At 45.6% G+C, this 25,176-nt stretch overlaps 1 long non-coding RNA gene across 3 annotated transcripts; it reads left to right on the forward strand.

The window, feature by feature from the left end:
* The first annotated feature begins 2 nt into the window (after positions 1–2).
* On the forward strand, positions 3–23,622 carry LOC146045905 (uncharacterized). Of its 3 annotated transcripts, XR_014465674.1 has the most exons (4): positions 3–4,235; positions 5,408–5,503; positions 5,770–5,860; positions 22,590–23,622. It is a non-coding gene; the product is annotated as an uncharacterized LOC146045905 (long non-coding RNA). The 3 variants fall into 3 exon arrangements; XR_014465672.1 differs by lacking the exon at positions 5,408–5,503 and having other exon boundaries at positions 3,195–4,235; XR_014465673.1 differs by lacking the exon at positions 3–4,235 and having other exon boundaries at positions 4,265–5,503.
* The last annotated feature ends 1,554 nt before the right edge of the window (positions 23,623–25,176 follow it).

Here is a 25,176-nt window from a genome sequence, read left to right on the forward strand (position 1 = left end):
TGCTAAAAAACCTGTGCTAAAAGGCAAATTACCGGGTCGACATGCTAGAACCGTGAATTTGCCTGCAGTGAGAACGGGGTATAAGAAGAAGGCTTCTGGACGCCCAAGAACATCCAGCAAGTGCCATGACCGTCTCCTAATGTTGATTCAGCTGCAGGATCGAGGCACCACCAGTGCGGAGCTTGCTCGGGAATGGCAGCCGGCAGGTGTGACTGCATCTGCGTACACAGTGAGGCGAAGACTTTGGCAGAAAACATTTTGCCAAAACATAGCTAAAATAAAACCTAAAAATAATTTGTATTTAGGTGGGTGTGTAGAACTTTTAGCATTTCTAGAGAAAGAAACTAAAGTTTTATGTCGAAATTCATTACAGGACTGTTGTCTGACCTCTAAAGGGACATGTTATCAAACATCAAAGCGATACAATCTCAACCCTCTAAAGACCTTCAAGGCTGTTAAATTTTAACTAAATTTAATGTTCTCCAATCCCAGTATCCGGGTTCTGTGCTTAGTGACACAGCTCTCTGATACTGTGCATTTGTTTGGTTTACTATTGAATGCTTTTTCCAAGAGTCCTACTACCAGATATTTACACGGTCACTGCTAGATAAATCACACACACAATACCCCCTTGTAGACCTAGATCAGTCCTGGCCAACCTCTGGCTCTTCAGCTGTTGGGAAACTACACATCCCAGCATACCCTGTCACCGTTTTATCATTCCCTAATCGCTAAACGGCAGCAGGTCATGCTGGGATTTGCAGTTTCACAACACCTGGAGAACAACAGATTGGCCAGGTCTGACACCGATCATTCTGTTGCCACTAGTGTGGCCTGAGCTGTGTACATGATCATCATGCTCTTACCTGATTGGCTGCTGAGCGTAATGTATGTGAATGCCATCTAGTTAATTATCCATAGTGTTTGTGCTGTGTGTATTTGCATCCACACAGTCCAACATGCTGCCAGTAAGCCCAACGTGACTCTTTTTGCTTTGTGGCTCCTACTTTCCTTGACGTAGTTCATAGACCCTTGTGTTGCACAATGTTTATGCTGCTTGTCCAGCAAATCGGCTTCTGTGTTGCTGCCTTCATGTAGATCCTTGGATGGACATTATTGACCTAATCTGCCACACGTGTTTGCGTCAAGCAAATATATAATGCAATAGTTCCTACAGATGAACCGGTCCATGTATTGGACTAATTTACTGGAAACTGTTAGTGTTTCTTGTTTACAGGTCTGTGTAATCTGTTCTTTAGAGATGACTGTAGCTGGGCTGTACAGGAAGAGGTAACTTCTATGATCAGTTATGCCCAGAAGTATGACGACGATACTGATTAGCTGTGTAAATTATGCGGATTGTTCTTTGCTTACATCAAAAGAATACTGGTTTAATGTGTTCCTCTTCCATAAGACACCCTGGGCAGCTCACTTGCCACAAATCATGCTTAACCGTGAACCCTACTGAATCCTACACCTAGTTCCTGGTTGCAATTACAGGCCATATTGCATTTGGAAGTGGAGTCCATTATAAAAGTAATGTAGGGGAGGGGGAATGCATGCCCTCAACTATTCTGATATTGCTGAAAATGTGAAGAAGCTGGAGACCACCCAATAAAATATAGGTATAGAGTTTTTCCATTTCCTACAGGTTTGCCGCTATGGCATAATCCTGTTACGCGTTTTGTCAACACTCGGACTACTTTATCAGAGTTCTACTGATGTCTATTTAAATTAACATATGAAGTATCATTCCGTAACCGTGTGATTCATTTGATCGATAAGGACCAACTAGTTAACACAAACAAAAATAAGTAGCATCAATGATGTTTAGTTAATCAGGCAATCAAAAAAATGTGTAAATGTACATATGTAAATGTGCATAAAAGGATATATAAATTATATTTAGTCAATATTATGTAAAATAACTCATTTGGTGTAATTTGTGTGAAACAACATTGTATACATAACTGGTCGTACAGTGTATTCTAGTCAGCCCCATGTATTGTCACACGTACTATGCTGGGTCATATCTGTGGCCAGTAAATATAATATTCTGAGCCGACTCTGGGCCTTATTCTGGTCGGTGCGGACGGAGCCGAATATGCGGGCAGGACCGTGCGTCCTAAACCCTGCCTTTCGTACGGATCGCTCACTCCGTCCGAATGGGGTAAGCCGCTGACCGCACGGAGCACGAGTGGATTTCTCACGGATACACCTCCTCCATCTCTGGGAACCTCCCCCATCATTCGATGGTCGCAGACCATCGAATGCAGGACTGAGTGGTCCGCCAGCTCCCGCAACCTCAGACCACACGGGCATTTCTCCGTGCAAAAGCAGGGATCTGGGCGGGCAGCTGACATCCGGCAATGTCATATGTCCGCCCCCTACACGTGCGTCACGGCCGCATTACCATACGTACGCCCAGCGTTTGCATGGGAACGCCCATGAAACGCGGGGTGTAAACATATGGTAATGAGCCCAAACAGCCCTTCACGCCCCTCTCCACCCCCTGTTCGTAGTGTACACATTTCATGCGGTATTTGGACGTGCGTTCCGTTCGCACATGCGCAGAGACGCCTCTGCACATGCGCAGACACAAAACATTGGCGGCACGAACGCACGCGGACATTACCGCACCAACCAGAATAAGGGCCTCTGTTACAATATCTAATACTGTTACAATATCTAATACTGTATGCTGTGCCATAGCAGATGTTCATAATTACAATATTCTGTGCCACGTGTAACCTGCGTAGTACCAACTGTTACAGATGGTAATAAGGCTGCAGTGTTCTCCCTCTGGTCAATTTTTTTTTTGTTACACCCTTGAGTACTGAGAACATTTATCAAAATAGGTGTAAAAATTGCTAAGCAAACCTTTGTAATGTCTACCTTTTTATATAGGAATTATCTATTTTTACACAAAAAAATAATAATTTGAATTTATATAACAAATGTATTTTAAACATCTCTCGCAGATGTTGGCACTCACAGGGTTAAATACACATTCCACTTGGTACTATCCTTCTCTATAGGTCTGAAAAATCAGTGTAACGCTTCCATTACTGTGATGTCCGCTGTAATGTGGATCCTTCCCCCAGTCTGTAATTGGCAGGGCTCAGTCTGGTCAGTGGAACATTGCAGACTGGGCGGTGGCAGCACGCGTCGCTGGACATTGATATATCGCATTCCATCAGCAAGTGGGCAATCTGCAAGAGTGTAAAATGAAATCAGCGCTTTTTTTCTTTTAATTATTGCAAAGTACCACTCTTCCCCCATTTGGCTAATTATCATTACTGGCTAAAGATTCTGGGGAGAACACTGAGCCAGATATGATGTCACGTCTAATATGCTGGCTCATATCGGATGCGGAATATAATATGCTGATCAAAGCTGATCGCACTGGCCTGTAGAATACGTGACTGGGGGATGATTCAGCTGACCATCCCTTTCGCCTCTGCTGTGCTATGGTAGGCCATTGCCTCCGCTCTCTGCAATCATGGGTCCTTGAGTAAGTGCTGTAATGCCTTGGTAAATTTGGGGCATCTGTTACAAGTTACTGGGGGGGTCCCGCTGTAACCTAGTAAGCAGTCATTCTAGACAATCCAGCTTTCTTTTACATGACCGAGACAATGCAATGATGATGTTCCATTCATTAATGCATGCGCTATACACACAAGGAAGCCTTCGCTTGCCATTACTCACTTCCCCAGCTGTCTCCACACCTAGATTGGTGCAATTTTGAATGAGTGTAACTTTATAATCTGCTGACTGTCCTAGCTGTAAATTACAAATGCACTTTTCAAACTTTTCAATAACCTTGAATATTAATATCCTTCCTAGCATCTTGTATGATCTGATGGAGCCTGGTGCCACTCCCAGCATCAGCAATCGCATCAGTCCCGGCTACATTTGTATACGTTCCATTAATTCTTTAAAAGTGCATTTAGCAGCTTAAAAAGAGCCGTGTCTGCCAAGTTTACTCTAATGCAGTGCATGAGTAATTTGTAATTCAGAGAGGCAGTACCAGGAACGGGCAGCAATCCACCTTTTTACAGCTGAATGAAAAGAGAGGGGGAGAAAAAAAAAAAAGGTGATTTAAATTTCATCTCTTCCCAGCAGCTGTGAGTAAGTGGCTGCTGATTGGTACAGAGGACGGTCCCCTGTATATCAGGTCAGGTAAACTGCTGCAGAGCGGACGGCTGTGGACATGCAGATTCCAGACACCTACGGTAAGAGTCTCTGTTTGTTTTAGCAATGTCTGTCGTGCTCTGTCCATACCTGTAGCTGCAGCCCATACACACAGAGCGTGCATTTCTCCTGTGCGGTAGAGAGAGGTCTATTTATGGCTGTAGAATCTGGTATCGTCCCTCCATGATTTCACTGGTAATCAGCATTACAACTCTCCAGCTGTTACTGAAACACAAACCTCATTATCCTCCCCCGCCCCCATGCCAATTATACTATTATTCTAACACTGCTTCATTATTCGTAGTTATCCGAAAAATTCATTTATTTTATCTATTATTGGCTCCAATCTATTATACTGTAGGTGGTAAATAAATGTTCTAGAGCATTATAAGGCATGCTTTCTTCCCTCCTGCAGTCCTCTCCACCTGCCTAGCAGAATAGGTGGCCCTCTCCGGGGACTACTGTCATTACTGTCATGTATTTTCCACCATGGTACCTACAGGTCTTAGTCCGGACTGCCTGCTGGGAACTGCACAGTATGCGGTTACTGAGGTTGTAGGTGTCTGGGGAAATGTAGCCTGTAATTCTATTACCGTTCTATGATGCACAAAATAAGTGTCCTGCTGCTTTTGTTTTATCTCACGATCTGGTAGAAATATGCTGAGCTTTGGGTACACTTAAGGGGTGATTGAACTTGGTCCCCAGTGTATTTGCGCTGGGGACCGATGGTGCACATGTGTATGGGCGATTACACGCATGTGCAGGGCTGCTGTGTGACAGCTTTTGGGGACTTTGGGTCGCATGGGCGGGGCGTACAGTAGGCAGACAGGGAGATGGTGTATGGGGACACCCAGTGTTTCCTGTGCATGCCCACAAACATGCTGGGTGTGCTCCCAAAAACACTAGGCGTCCCCATGCGATCGCAGGCGTGGTGAAGCTTGCATGGGGGGTAGTTGACATTGCATGACTTTTTTCTGCAAACAGGCGAAAAATCATTTGATGGAAGGTGACCAATCAGATGGTCTGTCTTTCTAAGATGCAATAGAGAAATGATAGACTTAATATAATTGGTTGTTATGAGAAACATCACCCCTTTTTCATTTTATAAGCTTTAGAAAATTGACCCCATAGTTGGGGGCAAACCTGATACCAGTTATATGTATAATGTGAATTCTTTCAGTGTTCTCCCCAGTTAATGCCCTTTGCCCATTAGGTAAACATGTATTGAAATAACAAATAGACACAGGAAACAGAGTCGTCCCCCCCCCCCCCCCCCAGCAAAGCAGAGGCGCAGAACCGGTGGTTTGAGGTTTGTAGAATTTGTTATAACTTTATTTTTGTCACAATTAGTGGTTTTCTGTCACTGTAGATCTGTCACTGCTGGGTGTCACCAAAATAAGTGTAGAGTCTGCCTAGATCATCTCTGTGTAATCCTGGGATTCTAGAGGTTCCTCCTGCCAGTAAGTGAGTTACAGAGTGGGACAAACTCTCCCGACTGCTGCATCCTGCACCATGCATCTTATATGAGAAATGTCACTTTGCCAGACCCCTCACTCTGTTCTCTTGTGACCGCAGATGTGCTGGGACAACAGAGACTAGATTTCTGACATGACCAAAGTGTGAAGACAGAATGATAGGATGGGGCTCACTCTCTCTTGTCTGAAAGGTAAGTACATGCCGAGTGCACTAGCAATGTGCAGGCGCTTTATGGCAGATACAAGCTATCATTTTAGATTGGTTATTCTATTGTGACACCATTGAGAAAAGAATGTCATGGGGCAATTTACTGCCGAGCATGGGACCTTGGAGCGATGAAATACCCATTATATCACAGTTAGGACATTTCATTATAATCTGGTTTTCAGGGCTTTTATTGTGAGGGAACTCAGTAAATCTTGCACCTACTTTGTGCTCCACAGCAGTGTCTTTCAGTGTAATAGATATACTGTATAAAAGAGGGGTTCTCCTTCGCCCTGGGGGGGTCCTACCACACCTCTTCCTGGTGCAGAAAGCAATATTCCAATCACCCATTATCCCCATCTGTTTGTGATTTGATTGTGAAACAGGAATGGCGTATGCATGTAGGGTGTCATCACCACCACTGATTGCAGTGTTGGGGGAATCTTTGGGAATTTCCATTGCGTCACTTAAGTCTCTACAACAAGAAATGAAGGTGACATGAGAAGTGTATGTGCAGCTCTTATACTGGTGATGGATGATTCATATGGAATCTAGATATTAGCGGAGCAACATTGGTACCACTAACACAGCGGACCTGCTGGCGTAACACTGGAGAAAGTGCTCCCATAGAGGGGGACAGGGTTCCTTTGCGGTTTTGTGTATGTATGTATGTATCATAACAATATTGTTAACGAATGATAAAGGTACCGATGCGCACTCCCATGGGTTCAGCGGCGTAGCTACATTTTGGGCGGCCCCCCCCCACCGTTAGGGGGGGGCGCCCCCTGCGGCCCATGCAAACCCCCCCAATCCCCCGCAGCCTTACCTTTCGCGCTGGTCCCTGCGGCTCCGTTCTTCTGCTGAGGACCACCACAAAAATGGCCGCCCCCATACAGCAGACAGTTTTTGTCTGCTGTATGGGGGCGGCCATTTTCTGGTGGTCCTCAGCAGAAGAACGGAGCCGCCGGGACCAGCGAAATAGGTAAGCCTGCGGGGGATTAGGGGGGAGGTGTAACTATAGCACCGCAGCCCCCGGCGCCCCCATATGCACAGCGCCCCCCCACGGTGGCGGGGGCTGCGGTGCTATAGTTACGCCACTGCATGGGTTATTATCGACCCCCTTTCTTGTCTGAACTCTTGGGTGGTTCAATCCAGGGTACTGACTGTTGGAACATCCTGACAGTCGGATCCAGGACGTTTTTCGGCAGATCCGATACAGTCGGAATTCAATGTTCCGACTGTCGAGCGTCAGAAAGTCCGTAAATTGTCAGAAAACGTCCCCGGACGGTGAATTCAACAATCCGCGGCCGTTTCTGACCAAACGGATCCGACATTAAAATAAAGTCGGATCTGACAGCCTTTAATGCTGAATAGGCGAGGGCCACTATTTCTGCTGGCGGAAATAGGGCCACAGACCGAATACCCCCTTTTATGTTTATAGTTTGAAATCGTTCAGTGTGTACGCGCAATATCGCAGCTCGGGGGAGTTCAAGGGAACTCATGAACGATATTCGCTGCTTTTATCACCTAGTGCAGGGATGGGGAACCTTTGGCCCTCCAGCTGTTGTTGAACTACACATCCCAGCATGCCCTACAGTTTTGCTATTTGGCCATGCTAAATTGTTGCAAAGCATGCTGGGATGTATAGTTCAACAACAGCTGGAGGGCCAAAGGTTCCCCATCCCTGGCTGCTTTCGCATCTAGTCCACACATGCTGGACAGCTTTATTCTTTTATTGCAGCTTCTATCCTTTTCAATTCAATATCCCGGGTCTGATCCAGGATTTTGAACACGATCCATAAAATACCTGGGACCTGTTTACACCACTGCTCTGCCCTGGGTTATTACGAGGTTGGCCCAGGGCAAAGCAATGTATTTGGGGCCCCGCCACACCCATTCATGGGAAAAAATGTAAACAAAATAATATGCCCCTCCTGTGGACACGTGCCATCTCTCCACTTGCTTCTATACTGTGAATGGCTGTCAACCCTCTGATTGGTGGATGGCTGGAGTTCTCCACCAATCAGCATGCTGATAGACATTTATTGTCTTGCTGCAGGCTGGGAAGCAGGAAGAAAATGCTGCCTGGCCGGTCTGTGTGTTATTCACAATCCGAACAAACCGACAGCATTCTTTATGGGTGCCGGATGTCATTACACCGATGTCGGGATCCCGACTGCTAAAAGCCCGACAGACGGGCAGCAGCTATTCTCCCTTGGGGGGTCATAGACCCTTTCACACCAAGCTGGGTTGACCCAGCAATAACCTGGGTTATTTTATTGTGTGAAAGAGGCATCCCATGTCTCTGTGCACATGTTCTATCTGCCCCACATACAGGGCCGGCTCTACCATTTGGCAGCTTTAGGCAGCTGCCTAGGGCGCCATTATCTGGGGGGGCACCACCAAGTCTGCCTATCAAAAAATTAAAAAGGTTAAAAAGGTCCCTTGTTGTACTTAATGCAGGTGGCGGCTGTGGAACTTCTAAGACCTCAGCCCCATACCTTCCCTTGAGGCATACTTCCCTACTTTGCTGCCTTGTACTCTGTTGTGGGTGGCTAAGGGGAGGTGCGGGGGGCCTCCAGGGAAAGCAGGGAACTTGCCCACATCCCCGGGGGGCTGGGAGGACCTCACAATTTTTTTGCCTCCCTGCCATTCCGGAATGTTAGGCAGGTAGGCCTAAAGGGGTTGCAAAGTGGGTATTGGTGGCAGTGGGGGGGGGTTTGGTTGAAGTTTTGCCTAGGGTGCTGAGAAGTCTTACACCGGCCCTGCCCACATACCTGTATGGTTTTAGTCCGGTTTGCTTTGCTTGTTTATCTTAACTCCCAATAAAGAATTGGGTACATTATCTCATATTGTCTTCATTTTGCATACTGTAGATTCTGTACAAAAGATTCTAGGTGCATATAGGGAGCCAAACCCAATTCTCCTGTGAGGCCTGATAGTCATTGTACTGGTTATTTTAAAATTCTAATACCCTCCTCCGTGCTGCTGAACACCCGCTAGCACTCAGCACCCACCCCGCTGCTCCTCTCCACCCACTGCAGCACCTCACCACCCACTGCAGCACCAGCGCCCAAGGTCGCACATAATCTGATGTGCAGCCAGTCCTACCTCCTGATCCGGTCCAATGTGCATCGGATGTCGCACATATGCGATTTTGGCCCGATTTCACTCGATTTATCGTCCCAAAGTGCAGAAATCAGGTGAAATCAGCCCAAAATCGCATACCTTTAGCCTTGCTTACTAAAGGGCTGCAATCCCCCAAGGTTCCTGGAAATCCAGTGTCCTATATAAATTTGGAAAGGTCTGTTCTGTCTCCTAGATGCATATACTCAGTAGGCACGCTGCCTTTATCTATAGATCGATGTCGCACTTAAGCAGGCATGTACAAAGAAAAAAGCTATGTAAACATGGCATCCCCTTTTACCAATGCTGAAGGTGCACTTCATGTAGTGTGTAATATGTCTACTTATGGGTAAGTGCTGAAATTGAGAGTGACAACCAACCAGCCAATCAGCTCCCAACTGCCATGTCACAGGCTAGGTTTGAAAAATAACAGGTAGGAGCTGGTTGTTTGTCACTCCATTTTATCACTTTTTGATGCTTGATACATCTGGCCCATTATTCCTAATTTTATGTGGTGCCTCAAGGGGGCTTCAGTGCCTAATGGGGCCTACACACATATCGATTTATGGGCATTTGCTAAGCGATCTCACTAGATCTCTCCGTGTGTAGGGACCATAGTGCTAGATATGTGTGGCCCCGCACGTCACTATCGCCCGGGGATTAATAACGAGCATGCTGGATATTAATTACCAGGAGATAGCAACACACGGCTCCGGGCATTGCTATAGCTATGGCTCCTACACACGGAGAGATGTAGGGGCATTTTGTAGGCGATCTAGCGAGATCGCACTGCTGAGCGCTTCTGGAAGAAATCACGCTCCCTCGCGGATTATCTCCATTTCAAATTCATTTTTTCCTCCTTCAGCTCTGCCCTTGCTCTGGCCAAGGAATCCTACTTTAAGTCCCTCATCCTTTCCCAATCATCCAACTCCTTGCTCTCTCCCCCTCCTCCAGCTCTTCCGTCCTCCATCGTAGCCGCTGATTTTGCTACCTACTTTTCAACCAAAATCTCCTCTCTCAGGACTGTCATGACCTCACCCTCTCCCTCCTCCCCTCCTACATCTCCACTCCCCTCCTTCCCACCCCTGTCCTCATTTTACCCCACCACTGCCGCTGAAGTCCATTCTATCCTTCTATCCGCTTCTCCCTCCACCTGCCCGCTCGATCCTATCCCCTCCAATATTATCAGTCTGCTCTCACCTGGCTCACCTCTTTAATCTTTCCCTATACTCTGGGATCTTCCCCTCCTCCTCCAAACACACTCTTTTCTCCCCAATTCTCAAAAAATCAAATCTGGACCCCAACTCTCCGTCCAACTACAGGCCCATCTCCCTCCTCTCTTTTGCCTCCAAGCTTCTAGAATGTCTGGCCTATAATTGTCTCCTAATCCACCTTACTGATAACTCCATTCTAGACTCCCTCCAATCCGGGTTCCGCCTTTTACATTCCACTGAAACTGCCCTGACCAAAGTCACTAACGATCTACTATCAGCTAAATCCAAAGGCCTCTTCTCTATCCTCATCCAGCTTGATCTGTCGGCAGCCTTTGACACTGTTGACCACCCTCTCATGCTCAACACCTTCCGCTCCTTTGGCATCACTGGCACGATCTTCTCCTGGTTCACCTCATACCTCTCCGATTGCTCCTCCTCTCCTACTACCCTGCAACCAGTCGGTGTTCCCCAAGGGTCAGTCCTTGGCCCTCTCCTCTTTTCCATCTACACCACCTCTCTGGGCACCCTCATCAGCTCCTATGGCTTCCATTGCCACCTTTATGCTGATTATACCCTAATCTATCTCTCCTCCCCCGACCTATCCCCATCACTCCTGTCCAAGGTCTCAGAATGCCTCACGGCCATCTCAGCCTGGATGACCCAACGCTTCCTGAAACTAAACATGACTAAAACTGAACTTCTAATCTTCCATCCCCCGAACATCCCCTCTTCTCCCACTATCTCTATCAGCATTGGTGAAACCAAGATCACCTCGACCAACCAAACGCGCTGCCTCGGTGTCTTCATTGACTCCTCTCTCTCTTTCACCCCCCACATTCGTGCTCTCTCACAGTCTTGCCTCTTTCACCTCCGCAACATCTCGCGCATCAGACCATTCCTCTCCACTGACGCAACCAAAATTCTCATTCACTCTCTTGTCATCTCCCGCCTTGACTACTGCAACATCCTTCTCTCTGGGCTACCTCTTGCCCACCTCGCCCCTCTCCAATTCATTCTTAACGCTGCTGCTAGGCTCATCTTCCTCTCCCGCCGCTCTACCTCCGCCTCCCCCCTCTGTCTATCTCTTCACTAGCTCCCCATTCCTTACCAGGTTCTCTTTAAACTCCTCACCACCACCTACAAGGCTCTCTCCTCCACCACCGCTCCTTACCTCTCTTCACTGATCTCTATCCATACTCCCTCCCGTCCTCTTCGCTCCACCGCCGACTGACCTCTCACCTAATCACCTCCTCCCACTCCCGTGTCCAAGACTTCTCTCGCGCTGCCCCCCTGCATTGAAACAACCTCCCGCCACCCATCAGGCTTTCTGATTCCCTTACCTCCTTCAAGCGCTCCCTCAAAACCCACTTCCGTTTAGCCTATCCCTCCTAACCTCTTTTGCTCCTCCTATCGTGCCTACCCTACCCCTCCATCTGTTCCTACTTATCCTATTGTTTTTCGTTCGTCCACCCACCTCCTTTTAGTATGGGCCCTCCTTCCTCACATACTCACCCTACCTCTTTACCTCACCAGTGCTCCTGCCCGGTTCTTCCCTTCCTCTACTTCATCTTCAGTCTCCTCGACAATTTCCACACCTACTTCTGAACTGATGCTGATTTTAGATCTACCAGCTATACCCCTATTTATGCTGAATTTTATCAACACACCCTGTACGTTACCTTGTAATTAGTTTTTTTGTTTGCTATTTACGGCGCTGCGGACACTTTGTGGCACCTTACAAATAAACGTACTACTACTACTAGATCGTTTAGAAAATGCCCCTAAATCGCTATGTGTGTAGGCCCCTTAACTGTCATGTTACAGACCGGGTTTGAAAAAATGGCAGTTGGGTGCTAATTGGCTGCTGCGTTATCGCCTTCTACTTTATCGCTTCACCAGACGCAGAACCAGTGTACAGCTTGAGAAACTGCGCCTGCCGTAGGATGCGACCGATGGTGCATCTAAAAACTTATTCTAGGTAGGTGTCTCATGATGACCATCCTCCTGATCATTATCATATAGAAACGACTCACTCCAAATCACCTTCTAAGGGGTCATTTACTAAAAATGTGAAAAGTGGGGCTGTTGCCCATGGCAACCAATTAGATTATGTCTATAATATTCTAGGATGCAATCCAGAAATGATAGCTGGGGTCGTGTGTAATGATGCCCGGATTCAGTAGCTGTCCGAACTGAAATGTTTTTTTAAAGGAGCAATCACTTACAAGGCAAAACCCAAGCCTCGTAAATTATTGACCCTTTAAAAAATGTCAGCATTCGACCAGCAACCCTCACAGCCAACGAACTCAGGCGTCATTACATCCTGCCCTGTTTGGTTGCTATTGGAAACATCCCCACTTTTCACTTTTAGATCCTTTAAATAGCTTTACCCCGTGTCTCAGAACCGTTATTTTCTCCAGTTGTCCCCCCCGGCTTACGTTTTTATCTTTTCTCGGGTGAGAAGTACAGTTTGCTTTCAGGTTTTTATATGACTGATGTGGAACTCTCACTCCAAATATTATGACTTTTTTGGTTTATACATCCCTGGAAAATTGTTTATTCTGGTTTCATATTTTCCATTAAACGTCCCGTGAAGAGAAAGCATCTTGTGTATCCGCACAATTGTGTTAATTTATGTGGTGCAGCTGCCGTCACAAAGTGTCCGTCTTCCTTTTAATCTGTCTTATTATTCAGCTGTAAATCACTTTTATTACTATTAATATTATTGTTGAGTTTTGCATTCGGTTCATTTTTAATCTGGGACAGAGAATGCAGCCTAGATTGTAAGCTCCGCTGGTGCACAGATCTGTGTGACCTGGTTGCACAGTGCGGTGTAATATCTTAGTACCTGACATATGTCACCGGTAACTATCTGTGTATAAATCATTGAGTTTGTTACTCTGCAGCATCAACCACTTCCTGTTGCTGCATAATATATATTTTCTGTACAAAGATGGCATGCATAGTGGAAGTAGAGGGCGTGTCTACATATTGCTCTGCTATCATCTGCAGAGGCTGAATAAATCCTAGGCCTGACACAGAGTTGGAAGCAAATCTGGCGTACAGTATTCCTGCAGCCTGATTCAGCACTATGAATGCTATGAAGCTTGCAGAAGTGATATCTATCCCCATAAGCAACGTTATGTGCATGGTGATAATTAGTCCATCGTTGGCTTTGCCATCAATCGCAAAAGTGCAAATGGCCATCAATAGTGCATTACTATCCAATGGATGAAAATCTATGTTTTTACATATCAATGGTCATCCACTTTCTTTGATTGATTGTCCTGTGGGCCAATGAAAACATGGGGGGCGGGGCTTCATGGAAAGCAAAAAATGAAATTATTTGTTTAAGAGTGACATCGATGGTGGGAAACCATCTGGTTCTCCCCTATCGATGGCAAAACTATTCGACCCCCATCGATGGCAAAACTATGTGACATCGGTCATAAAGAAATAATCGATGGTCGATGGCCAGTTGTGCTGCTGTTGTCCAGTAGCAGTATCATCTACAGTCTGCTCCGAGGAGCCTAGAATTCTGCTCCTGTAAATCTGCACTTGGCTTTCCTCCAGCTATTGGCAAATCCTGCTAACCTGCCAGAGCCATGGGATATCCCGCTAGGCTGCATCTGGTTTCAGTATCTGTCCATTGGAATTTTACAGCTGATAAGAAAGCCCCAAACAGTCTTTCCTTTTAAGGTTATGGTATTCGGGTGGATTTAGTGGTAAGGGGTTGGAGTATTAGGATTCATTTATACTGTTTCTATTCGCTGCAAGGTGCTGTGGCCCCTTGTGGCACCATATAAATAAAGGAGAAGGATGATGATGATGATTAAGCCAGGATGACCACTTCTGGAAGTCATGGGCCCACCGTCAATGGAGGGTCCGATTGGGTGGGGGAGATAAATGATTGGGTTGAGTAAAGGGCATTTGTTGGCTTTAATCTAACACTCCGGCGTAGATGGAAGAGTCCTGCATACAGCACAGTGGACGTATACAGGTTGCATTTACAATGTGTCCCATGATAATCCAAATGACATCCAGTTAATGTACTGGGCACAGGAATAATTGTAGGGCAACACATGCTGAATTAGCAGACCAAACGCTATAACTGCAGTAATCTCATAGGTGCCCAGAATGACCCTCTATAACAGCCTCTTACCCACCTGGTGTATGGTAGTCAGCATGATATCGCACCCTCACAGTAATCTCAAAGGTGCCCAGAATTACCCTCTATAACACCCTCTTACCTACCAGGTGTATGATAGTCAGCATGTTATCACACCCTCACAGTAATCTCAAAGGTGCCCAGAATTACCCTCTATAACAGCCTCTTACCCACCTGGTGTATGATAGTCAGCATGTTATCGCACCCTCACAGTAATCTCATAGGTGCCCAGAACGACCCTCTATAGCACCCTCTTACCCACCTGGTGTATGATAGTCAGCATGTTATCGCACCCTCACAGTAATCAGTAGGAGGAGCATATTCATTGCAGGCACAAGTCAGACCCACATAGGTGGCATTCTGGGTACTTTGCTCTATAACACAGGTTCTCAAAGTTGGTCCTCGGGACCCCACACAGTGCATGTATTGCAGGTCTCCTCAAAAAATCCAGAAAAATGATTAGCTCCACCTGTGTATCTTTTAAACTGTGTCAGTGAGTAATGAGTGCACCTGTCGGGTGACCTGGAAACGAGAACTGTGTGGGGTCCCGAGGACCGAGTTTGAGGACCACTGTTCTATAAGATCACTCCGGTACAGAATAACACCTGCTGCTAAACATTGTCACCCACTATGCGTCTGTCACATTATGTCCTCACCCACATTACCACTCAGGACCCTCTATTAGCCAATGTACAACAATGCCCATGTAATATGTTTGTGACCCATTGTCACCGATATACAATGCCCACTGCATATTCTGTATACAACACTCACTGTATAACCACGGCACCCTCTCACACCTGGTATTTTATTATTTATTAAGTTATTTCTATAGAGAGTACATGTTACAGAGAGCATCTGGCGACTAGAAAACGTAATTCTGTCTCCCCTTATACAGTGACGCGCGCTACATAACAACCTAATTGCCTGCCATAAAGAACCCTCCCATTGCATTCCGTTATTGCCCACCATATGGCATCCTTCATTGCATCACCTACCGCAAAGCAACCCCCATTGAATAACCTTCTCACCCAATGTACAGCAACCCCCATTGCATAATCTCTTCACCTTAATGTACTGCAACCCCCATCACATAACCGTAGGACAGCAATCTGCACCTGTTGTGGGATTTTGGGTCCCAGCGGAATGAGGAAAAATACTGCTTAAAGATCCAACGGAACCGCACAGCAGACCCCTATAATGGCAGCCGTTACCCGTGCTGCTCAGTTCTTCTCCAGTGTTCAGAGCTGTCTCCGTGAAGAAATCTATCCATAGTGTATAGAACAGGAGGGGGCTATTTTATTATTATTATCTATAACCAGCACCCACTGTTATGGTGAGTTCTTGGTTCCCCACAGCAGATTCCTAGTGTTCCAGTATTTACCAGTTACTGCAATCGCCTTTATTACAGTAATCAAATTGAATGTAATGTAATTGTGCGCTGAGTGGTGTATTCCCCCTGCATTACAGCTGGAGATCTCCATATACGCTTTCAATGTTATTAGTGGAGGCTTTGCTGCACAAAGTAATCCCTGAGGCTTATCTTCACAACAGTAACACATCAGATATAAAGCAGATGGAATATTACTACATCATGTACAATAATCTATATAAAGGAGACTATACTGATGTTGTGATGCTATTTACATTGCTGTTCCCCTTCCCAGGACAGCACCAGCTAGTGTCCTGCTCTAATACAGGGGTGTAAATAGGATGTTGTGGTCCCTAGCAGAGGCACCTACTATAAATAGCCCTTTGGTTCCATAATGGCGATGTCAGGGCATTTTCTAAATGATATTATTATTATTATTATTATTATTTTATTTATAAGGCGCCACAAGTGTTTCACAGCGCCGTACAAAGGAACAATACAGGGAGACAAAACTTGGCATAACATTGAATAAATAACAAAAATACAGTACAAATAAAGAGCGCCACAGTTCAATACACATTACAGCTTAAATGTAAGTAGTGAGGACTCAATCAACATACAACTAGAGGCTTGAGGCCAATGATGGAGAGGAGTATGCGGACAAAGATGGTCACTGAGTGTTGGAGTAAAGGAGAGCTGTGAGTGACATGTGAAGATAAGTGGGCTTTGACAACAGGAGGGAAGAGGGCCCTGCTCGGAGGAGCTTACAATCTAGTAGGAAGGGGAGACAGACAGATTACAAGAGGTGCAAGCAAGGGGGTGGTGGTTAGATAGCAGGATGTAAACAGGCAAGGGGTCGGAGAACCAGCTGGTTTATGCAGTGGAAGGGTACGCTTTGATGAATAGGTGAGTTTTCAGTGCCCGTTTGAAGCTTTGCAAGGTCGGGGAGAGTCTAATGGAGCGAGGGAGTGCGTTCCACTGAAGGGGTGCAGCACGGGCAAAGTCCTGTACTCTAGCATGGGAAGCAGTGATCAGGGTGGAGGAGAGATGACACTAGATCGCTTACAAATTGCCTCTGCATCTCTCCCTGTGTAGGGGCCATAGCGATGTGCAGCCCCGTGTGGTGCTATCGCCTGGTGATTAATATCCAGCATGCTGAATAAATCTACATAATCACCCATCGGGGCCAGAGTTCTCACCAGAGAACACTGGCCCTGACAGATTGCTCGGCACACATCGCTGACACATCGCTATGCAGTGCGGTGTGCTGAGCGATGGTTCTGAGTGCCTACATATCTCCTGTGTGTAGGCACCTTAAGTGTCATCTCTGGACACCATAGTCAAATTTCAGGATGGACCTAGAGATTGTTTGGGGTTTTACTGCACGTGAGCTTGCCCCCCGTCCATTTCCAAACCAGCAGAGCACAAGCCTTGGGAGGGTGATCCTTGCGGTGTCATCGGGTGTGGTATGGGACTCCCGACTGTCATTATCCTGACTGCCCAGAGTCAGACAGCATGGCGAACGCAAAAAAGCCCCTTGCGGGCTCGCTGCGCTCGCCACGCTGCGGGCATGATGGCCACCTATTCTATTTTCCCTCTATGGGGGTTGTGGACCCCCACGAGGGAAAAAAGCGGATGGCCGTCGTGCACCTGGCTGTCTGCGTTTTGACTATCGGGATCCCGACGTCGGGTAAATGACTGTCTGGAACCTGTCCGGCACCCGGTGTCATCCACAGATATGGAAAATAATAGAGGTGTATCAAATCCATGTTCTTGGATTTCACTCTTCACGTACATACCGTCTTTCCCCGATAATTAGACCTACCCCGATAATAAGCCCTACCCCAGATTTTGGACGCTGGTCCAAAATAAGCCCTCCCCCGAAATTAAGCCCTACCATTTTTCCCATGTAATTGTATGTACACCATATGTGTACCCTCCGCTCGGCTCCCGCTGCCCTCCGCTCACTCACCAGCAGCACCGCAGCTCCCGTTCCCAGGGATGCATTGCGGTAGGCGCGGCGTGACGTCACGCCGCGCACATCACGCGGCTGACTGGCTGGCTGCTGCTCACCACACAGCGCCATCAACGAATATCCATTTAAACTACAAACAAACAGGTGGGGGCATGGAAAATGTAAAATACCGGCACAATAAACTGTGGGGCATTTCATAAAGGCGCAGTTGAATGTTTTAAAGGCGCAGGGGGGCTATTTTTTCAAAAGGTCTATTAAAATAAGCCCTCCCCCGAAAATAAGACCTATGGTCTTTTTTGAGCGAAAAAAAAAAATAAGATAGTGTCTTATTATCGGGGAAACACGGTAGGAGTTCTCCTGAATGGCGACTCCAACCCTAATGTTTACATACAAATGAACCTGAAATGTTACACGTGATCTTACATTGTGTATAATGTAACAGCATCCTGTGCCGTGTCGGAGTATTAATGATGTTGCGGAGTCTGTATTGTATATTTACTAATCGTTGATTTTTTTTTATTTTATCGATGTTGGGCTTCCAGGGCTAAAACACACATTTACCGACAGATTCATTGATATATTAATTTTTATGTGTTAGTAAATGTGTGTTCTAGCCCTGGAAGTCCAACATTTACTAAAAATCGAGTTTTTGAATTAATCAACATCAAGTTTTAACCTGTGCTACTAACTGAAATTCAGAAATTAGTCTAAGGACAGTATTCAATGCTCCCGGGTTTTTTTTGGCGACGGGCTGTTTTCACTCCTTGCGTTGAAACTTTTTCACTGAAAATCTGATTCACCCTATTCAATACCGGCCACTTCTCCCTTTCATGCTTGCTGCAATTCGCTGGTGTATTTCAATGGGGTTTTCACTGGGACTCGCCATGAGTGTATTCAATGCTAGGATGGCGAACTGCTTTCAGCTTGATTTTCACCATGATTCAACATTGTGCATTTGACATCTTTTTTAAGGTGAACTGGAAAGTGATCTTTTAAAATAAAGGTGTTTTTTTTTTGGGGGGGGGGGGGTCAACAAATCTGTAATTTTATTATGTGAAGGGGCATGCTATTTTTATTCATGTGCTTGCAGCACATGAATATATATTTAATTTTTTATTTAATTTCATTTTTTAATTTTTGAGGGGGGGGGTGTCAAAAAATCTGTAATTTTATTATGTGAAGGGGCATGCTATTTTTATTCATGTGCTTGTAGCACATGAATATATATTTAATTTTTTATTTAATTTCATTTTTTTTTTTTTTTTTTTTTACACATTCGTCAGCAGGGGGCGGGAAGCCGCACATTAGATATTCACTTCACACTAGTCCCGCTCATTACATATGCACGAGCGGGACCAGTGCAGCGGCTCCCTCCACAGCGCCCCTGCCAGCTCTCCAGGAGAGGGGGGGGGGGGCATCTTGTGCTGCCTGTGTTCCCGGGAGCCCCCCCCCCCCCACAGAACAACAATTTGAGAACACACTTCAGCGCTATCCCTACAAGGTACACTCTCCAGCACAAATAGGACTTGCTTGTAGAATTTTAGGTCTACTGGTGTCCCCAAAGTGCTGTAGAATAATTGGGGCCTCCTACTGACCTCCGTAGGGGTCCCTATATGCACATAGAGGTATCTTTATGTTTTTTCAACGGTAGTCTCTCTCCTACTTCTCCTGTGACCTCCCGTCCTCACAAGCAGAATATGGACGTTACTGACCTGTATGTAAGGCCCTATTTGCATGTAACGTTATCTTTAAGCCTGGATCATAATCTTCAAGAAAAACTCGACACCCCGTATTCAATCAGTCATAAAACATCAATCATCAGGTGGAACAACACTCACCTCAATATGAGGCCCTATTTGCATAGAGCAGTTTCTTTAGTTCAATCCAGACAAGGAGATTCTCCACACCCGGGATGCTCCATAAAAAAGTATTTATTCCACACGATATACAAGTAAAAACAGACGATAGATTAAAACGTAGATAGATAGATTAAAACGTAGATTAAAAAACAAATTCACACATCGATGTGTGGGACCAAACGATCGTGGCACCGGAAGTTACGCTGCGCAACAACAGGGAGATACACAGGTGCACAAGGGAGCACTGTAAAGTATGGAAATGACCCCAGAAGGGGATTCTTCGTGTTTGGACTTTTTATATATCTTTATGTTACTGCATTTGGATATAGTTCACCTTGATTATGTGCAATGTGTATAGAAGTATAGAGAGCATGAAATGTTGTATTAGACAGGTATTTAGGTGTTGTGATGAAATGGAACCATCCTTTCACTCCATCCCATGTTTTAGTATTGATGATTTTAGGATTATCAGGGAGACAGGTATAAATACCGCTCCATGCCATAGACCCCTTACACCTTGAAAAAGGGCTGAAGCTTGAGCCCGAAACGCGTTGGTGAGGAGAAGGGGGCACATCTGATGGTGAGACCTTTTGCTATATTCCATCTGGCAGCTCATTTCACCCTGTTCCGGATGCAGGGAGAGAGTGCAGTTTGGTCCCACACATCGATGTGTGATTTTGTTTTTTAATCTACGTTTTATCATCTGTTTTTACTTGTATATCGTGTGGAATAAATACTTTTTTTATGGAGCATCCCGGGTGTGGAGAATCTCCTTGTCTGGATTGAACTAAAGAAACTGCTCTATGCAAATAGGGCCTCATATTGAGGTGAGTGTTGTTCCACCTGATGATTGATGTTTTATGACTGATTGAATACGGGGTGTCGAGTTATTCTTGAAGATTATGATCGAGGCTTAAAGATACCGTTACATGCAAATAGGGCCTTACATACAGGTCAGTAACGTCCATATTCTGCTTGTGAGGACAGGAGGTCACAGGAGAAGTAGGAGAGAGACTACCGTTGAAAAAACATAAAGATACCTTTATGTGCATATAGGGACCCCTACGGAGGTCAGTAGGAGGCCCCAATTATTCTACAGCACTTTGGGGACACCAGTAGACCTAAAATTCTACAAGCAAGTCCTATTTGTGCTGGAGATTGTACCTTGTAGGGATAGCGCTGAAGTGTGTTCTCAAATTGTTGTTCTGTGTATTGGTGTAGTGGGGTGTAGTGACCCACAGAGAACACGCATAGCAGCAATCCCGGGCGCAATCACCTACCTGTCGAATCTGTTCCCCCCCCCCACACACACACACATGGCTTCCATCTGCCTGCCGCCGTCCCCCAGTTCTGCTGCAGGGGTTAAAAATCGCCGTTAGGGGCAGCGAGCCATTGAGGAGGGCTGTCAGCGAATACTCCAGCCCTCCAGAACGCAGTGGAAAACATGATTCGCTGCACATCGCCATCAGAAGCATTGAATACTGGCCTAAGGAGTATGTTCACCTTTAAATATATATTTTATTTTATTAATTATATATATTTCTGAATAGATTAAAAAAAAAAAAAAAAAAAAGATTTTAATTGATGTCGGGCTTTTAGGGCTAAAACACACATTTACTGGCAGATTAATTTTTTATATTAATTTTCATTAGTAAATGTGTGTTCTAGCCCTGGCAGTTCAACCAACATCAATTAAGATCGATTTTTAAATTGACCTTTTTAGTCAGTATACCCCTTGCTATCTGGTAACAGTGTAGTTTCCAATATGCTGGAGAGAATCGGCGCATTATGGCCCTTATTCAGATCTGATCGCAGTACAAATTTGTTCTGAAAATGGGCAAAACCATGTGCACTGCAGGTGGGGCAGATGTAACATTCAGAGAGGGTTAAATTTGGGTGGGGTGTGTTGAAACTGAAATCTAAATTGCAGTGTAAAAATAGTGCAGCCAGTATTTACCCTGCACAGAAACAAAGTAACTCACCCAAATCTAACTCTCTCTATACATGTTACATCTGCCCCACCTGCAGTGCACATGGTTTTGCCCATTTTCAGAACAAATTTGTACAGCGATCAGACCTGAATAAGGGCCTATATGTAGCGCAGTGGCTATGTTACCATTACGGTCAGGGAACAGCACATTAAACCGAGTTTATAGGAGATTCATCAGCTGCAGCCCATACATCACAGCCCTGCAGTGTGTGTGTGTGTGTGTGTGTGTGTAGGTAGATGGCAATTCCACTGTAAAATACAAGAATACAACTTATTATTCGATCAGAACCTAACACATTGCTGAGGGATATCTGTAACCGCTTTCTGGCTACCCCCCTCATTTCATACTTGCCTACTTTCGAAAACAAGTGGTACATGTTTAGTTTCACGGCGGCCGATAAATCGGATGCAATTTTTTTACCTGTTCATAACCCCACTATGCACTACAAATGGAGTTGATTTTATATAGTGTGGCGAGCGCAGTAATCCGCTTCCCCTCGCGGGGCTCACTGCGATCGCCACACTATATAAAATCATCTCCATGCATAGTGGATACTGGGGTTATGAACAGGTAAAAAATCGCATCAGATCGGCAAATATCACATCCGATATATCGGCCGCTGTGAAACTAAACAAGTACCAAACGAGTTTCAGGGAGATTATAGTTGGTATTAGAAAGTTTTCATCTGTATTTTATTCTTATCTTAGAGCCTAATTTAGATAAAAATTTGGTAAAACCATGTGCACTGCCGGTGGGGCAGAGGTAACATGTGCAGAGAGATTAGATATGGGTGAGATATGTTGTTTCTGTGCAGGGTAAATACTGTCTGCTTTGTTCTTCAATCTAATCTATTCAGTTTGAACATACCCCGCCCAAATCTAACTCTCTACAAGGGTTACATTTGCCCCACCTGCATTGCAGCATGGTTTTGCCCATTTTTAGAACAATTTGCCCCTTGGGTTACAGGTTTACCCTAATCGTAATAACTCTTTTTGGTCTTCTGTCTCCAGGGCTGCAGATTTGTTACGTCCGTGAAGAGACCACCAGCAAATTATCCAATGGTGGCCGGAGTGTCCCTGACATAATCGTCACACCCCCCACCCCGACTGGAACTATGAAGTCTAGAACTGGGCTCCAAAAGAGCCGAGCAGGATCTCCAGAAAAAAACTGCTGCTGATGCTGCTGGCCGGGATTATCTGCATATGAACGAGTGCTCTGCTTTACAATGGACAAATGGAAACACTACTTTTTTTTAGATACATTTTCCCCCACACTAAAATAGGAAATAAACAGTAGATTATGTACATAACCAAAGGATGCATCACATGGAAGGGACTGGTTCTTTTATGTCACTTACAATAAGACCTCAATTCTGCCAATTTTAAAAGCAGTGACGTCACTGAGAATGCAGCCTATCCGGTCACTTGGATCCAGTGACGTCACTGAGAATTCAGCCTATCCAGTCACTAAGATCCAGTGACATCACTGAGAATGCAGCCTATCCTGTCATTAGGATCCAGTGACATCACTGAGAATGCAGCCTATCCGGTCACTAGGATCCAGTGACATCACTGAGAATGCAGCCTATCCAGTCACTAGGAGCCAGTGACATTACTGAATATCCAGCCGATCTAGTCAATATGATCCATTGACATCACTGAATGTGCAGCCTATGCATTCCCTAGGAAGAAGTGCCTTCAATGAGAATGCAGTTTGTCCAGTCACTAGGAACCAATGACATCACAGAATGCAACCTATCCATTCACCACCTCTAGTATACCTTGGAACCACTACTTTCACCTGTGGCCTTTGCTCTGCATTGATTGTCTTGGCATGTTGCGGCAACTGGACATGCATCCACCAGTAGCCCAAGAAGCATAAGCTCCAGTTCCAGAAATATCACAAGATAAAACTATCTTAACCAAAAATGCATTGGCATGTGATGTTCTAAAACCATTGACTGGTCATGTCTATGTGGCACCTTGTTGTGAGCTGGGGGGGAAATAAGTGTTTGCTACATAAAATATAATAATTTTGATGTAACAGAGATTGACCGCCCATCTTTTTCCTTAATAGAAATTATCCTGCTTTATAATATCCATCTCCCTCAAATGTAGGTAAGCCAGGTTTCTATGATTTTCTGAGTATTTGCCTTGAATTGGGTACATCCTCATAATTGTGCCTCAATGTGAAGTTGGGCTTAGGATACCCAGATAATGACGGTACAGTGGAAACACACTGCTAGGAAGATCTGTAATGCATTAGCGGTTAGTGTTGGTGCTTTACATATTGGAGAAATCAGAGGTCAGGTGCCGCCATGTGTCCTGAAGCTATCAAACATCATTGCAGCTGGTTCAGTCTCTCATTATACAGAGGGCATTGCAGGATCCTGCTATACAAGCAAAACTGGCCCAGAGTGCAACCGTCTGTATCACATTAACAGCTGTATAGTTCAGTGTGTGCTATAGTAGCCCCAACTGGCACCACATCGTCAGAAGAATACCTCGGTGTAACTGCAGTTTACTGTACTGAGTGTATTCGCTCTGTCCTCACCCTATCTCCCCCCCCCCCTCCATTAACTGCTTTAGCTGTACAGTCCAGTGTGTGCTATAGTAGCCCCAACTGGCATCACATAGTCAGAATACCGAATACCTCGGTGTAACTGCAGTGTACTGTACTGAGTGTGCTGGATCTGCTGTTACCCCCTCCTCCTCCCTGAAGCCTTAAGGCCACCATACACTAGCACAATTTGGCTACTTTTCACCTGATTCCAACGAATCCAGACCAGAAATCGGGTGCAAAAAAGTGGCCAAATCGGATGTGTTTGACATCCTGTGCAGTCCCGTGCACATTGGATAGGATCCATAGAGTAAATCCATGGCGCACAAGATAAATCACAGTCACAGCAGTCAGTCAGCGCACATCGTGGCTGCTTGTTAGCAGCTGCGATAAGTTGGATCCGATTTCCCTTGAGCTCCCCCGCCAGCTTCCGGGAGTCCTTCCATGCTGTTTTTTCATGTGATAAATTGCATGTAAAAATGGCACTTCCAATCCGTTGGAAGCACTCCAGGGGAGCTGCCGGGGAGATCTGACTTGTGCCTCCGACAAGTCCTATTAATGTATGGGGGTCTTGACTATTGCCACCTGTTGTAACCTCACACCCCCCCCCCCTGTATCCTAAGTCTGACTAGTGACTGATCCTAACCTTCCCTCATCCCACCCTCCTTATAACCTAGCCCTAACCTCCTTGCATCATACCCCTAATGTCTACTTTATGAACATGTCCACATTTTGCCTGTTGAAACTGGTATTCACATTGTTATGGACAACCTAATGAATGCATCTCATAGAGAATGTGAATTTGGGGAGGTGGACCCTGATTTCCATGTAGCTACACAGATTCTTCCTTCCAGTGTTAAAATTGTGGGCCGAATCTCACTAGAGAGACTGGTCCGGGGGCGCTTGGTATGGGTGGTCTTTACCAGCTGCTGCTTGGAACAGGGTGGTCAATCCTGAGAAATAAACATACACAACAAGATATGCCGCACTAAAACTAAAATCGAGATTGGTTGATCTATCACAAGTAGAAATGTATTC

The sequence above is a fragment of the Crinia signifera genome, chromosome 11 (assembly GCF_055691185.1).
Source record: "Crinia signifera chromosome 11, ASM5569118v1, whole genome shotgun sequence".
Lineage (NCBI taxonomy): Eukaryota > Metazoa > Chordata > Amphibia > Anura > Myobatrachidae > Crinia > Crinia signifera.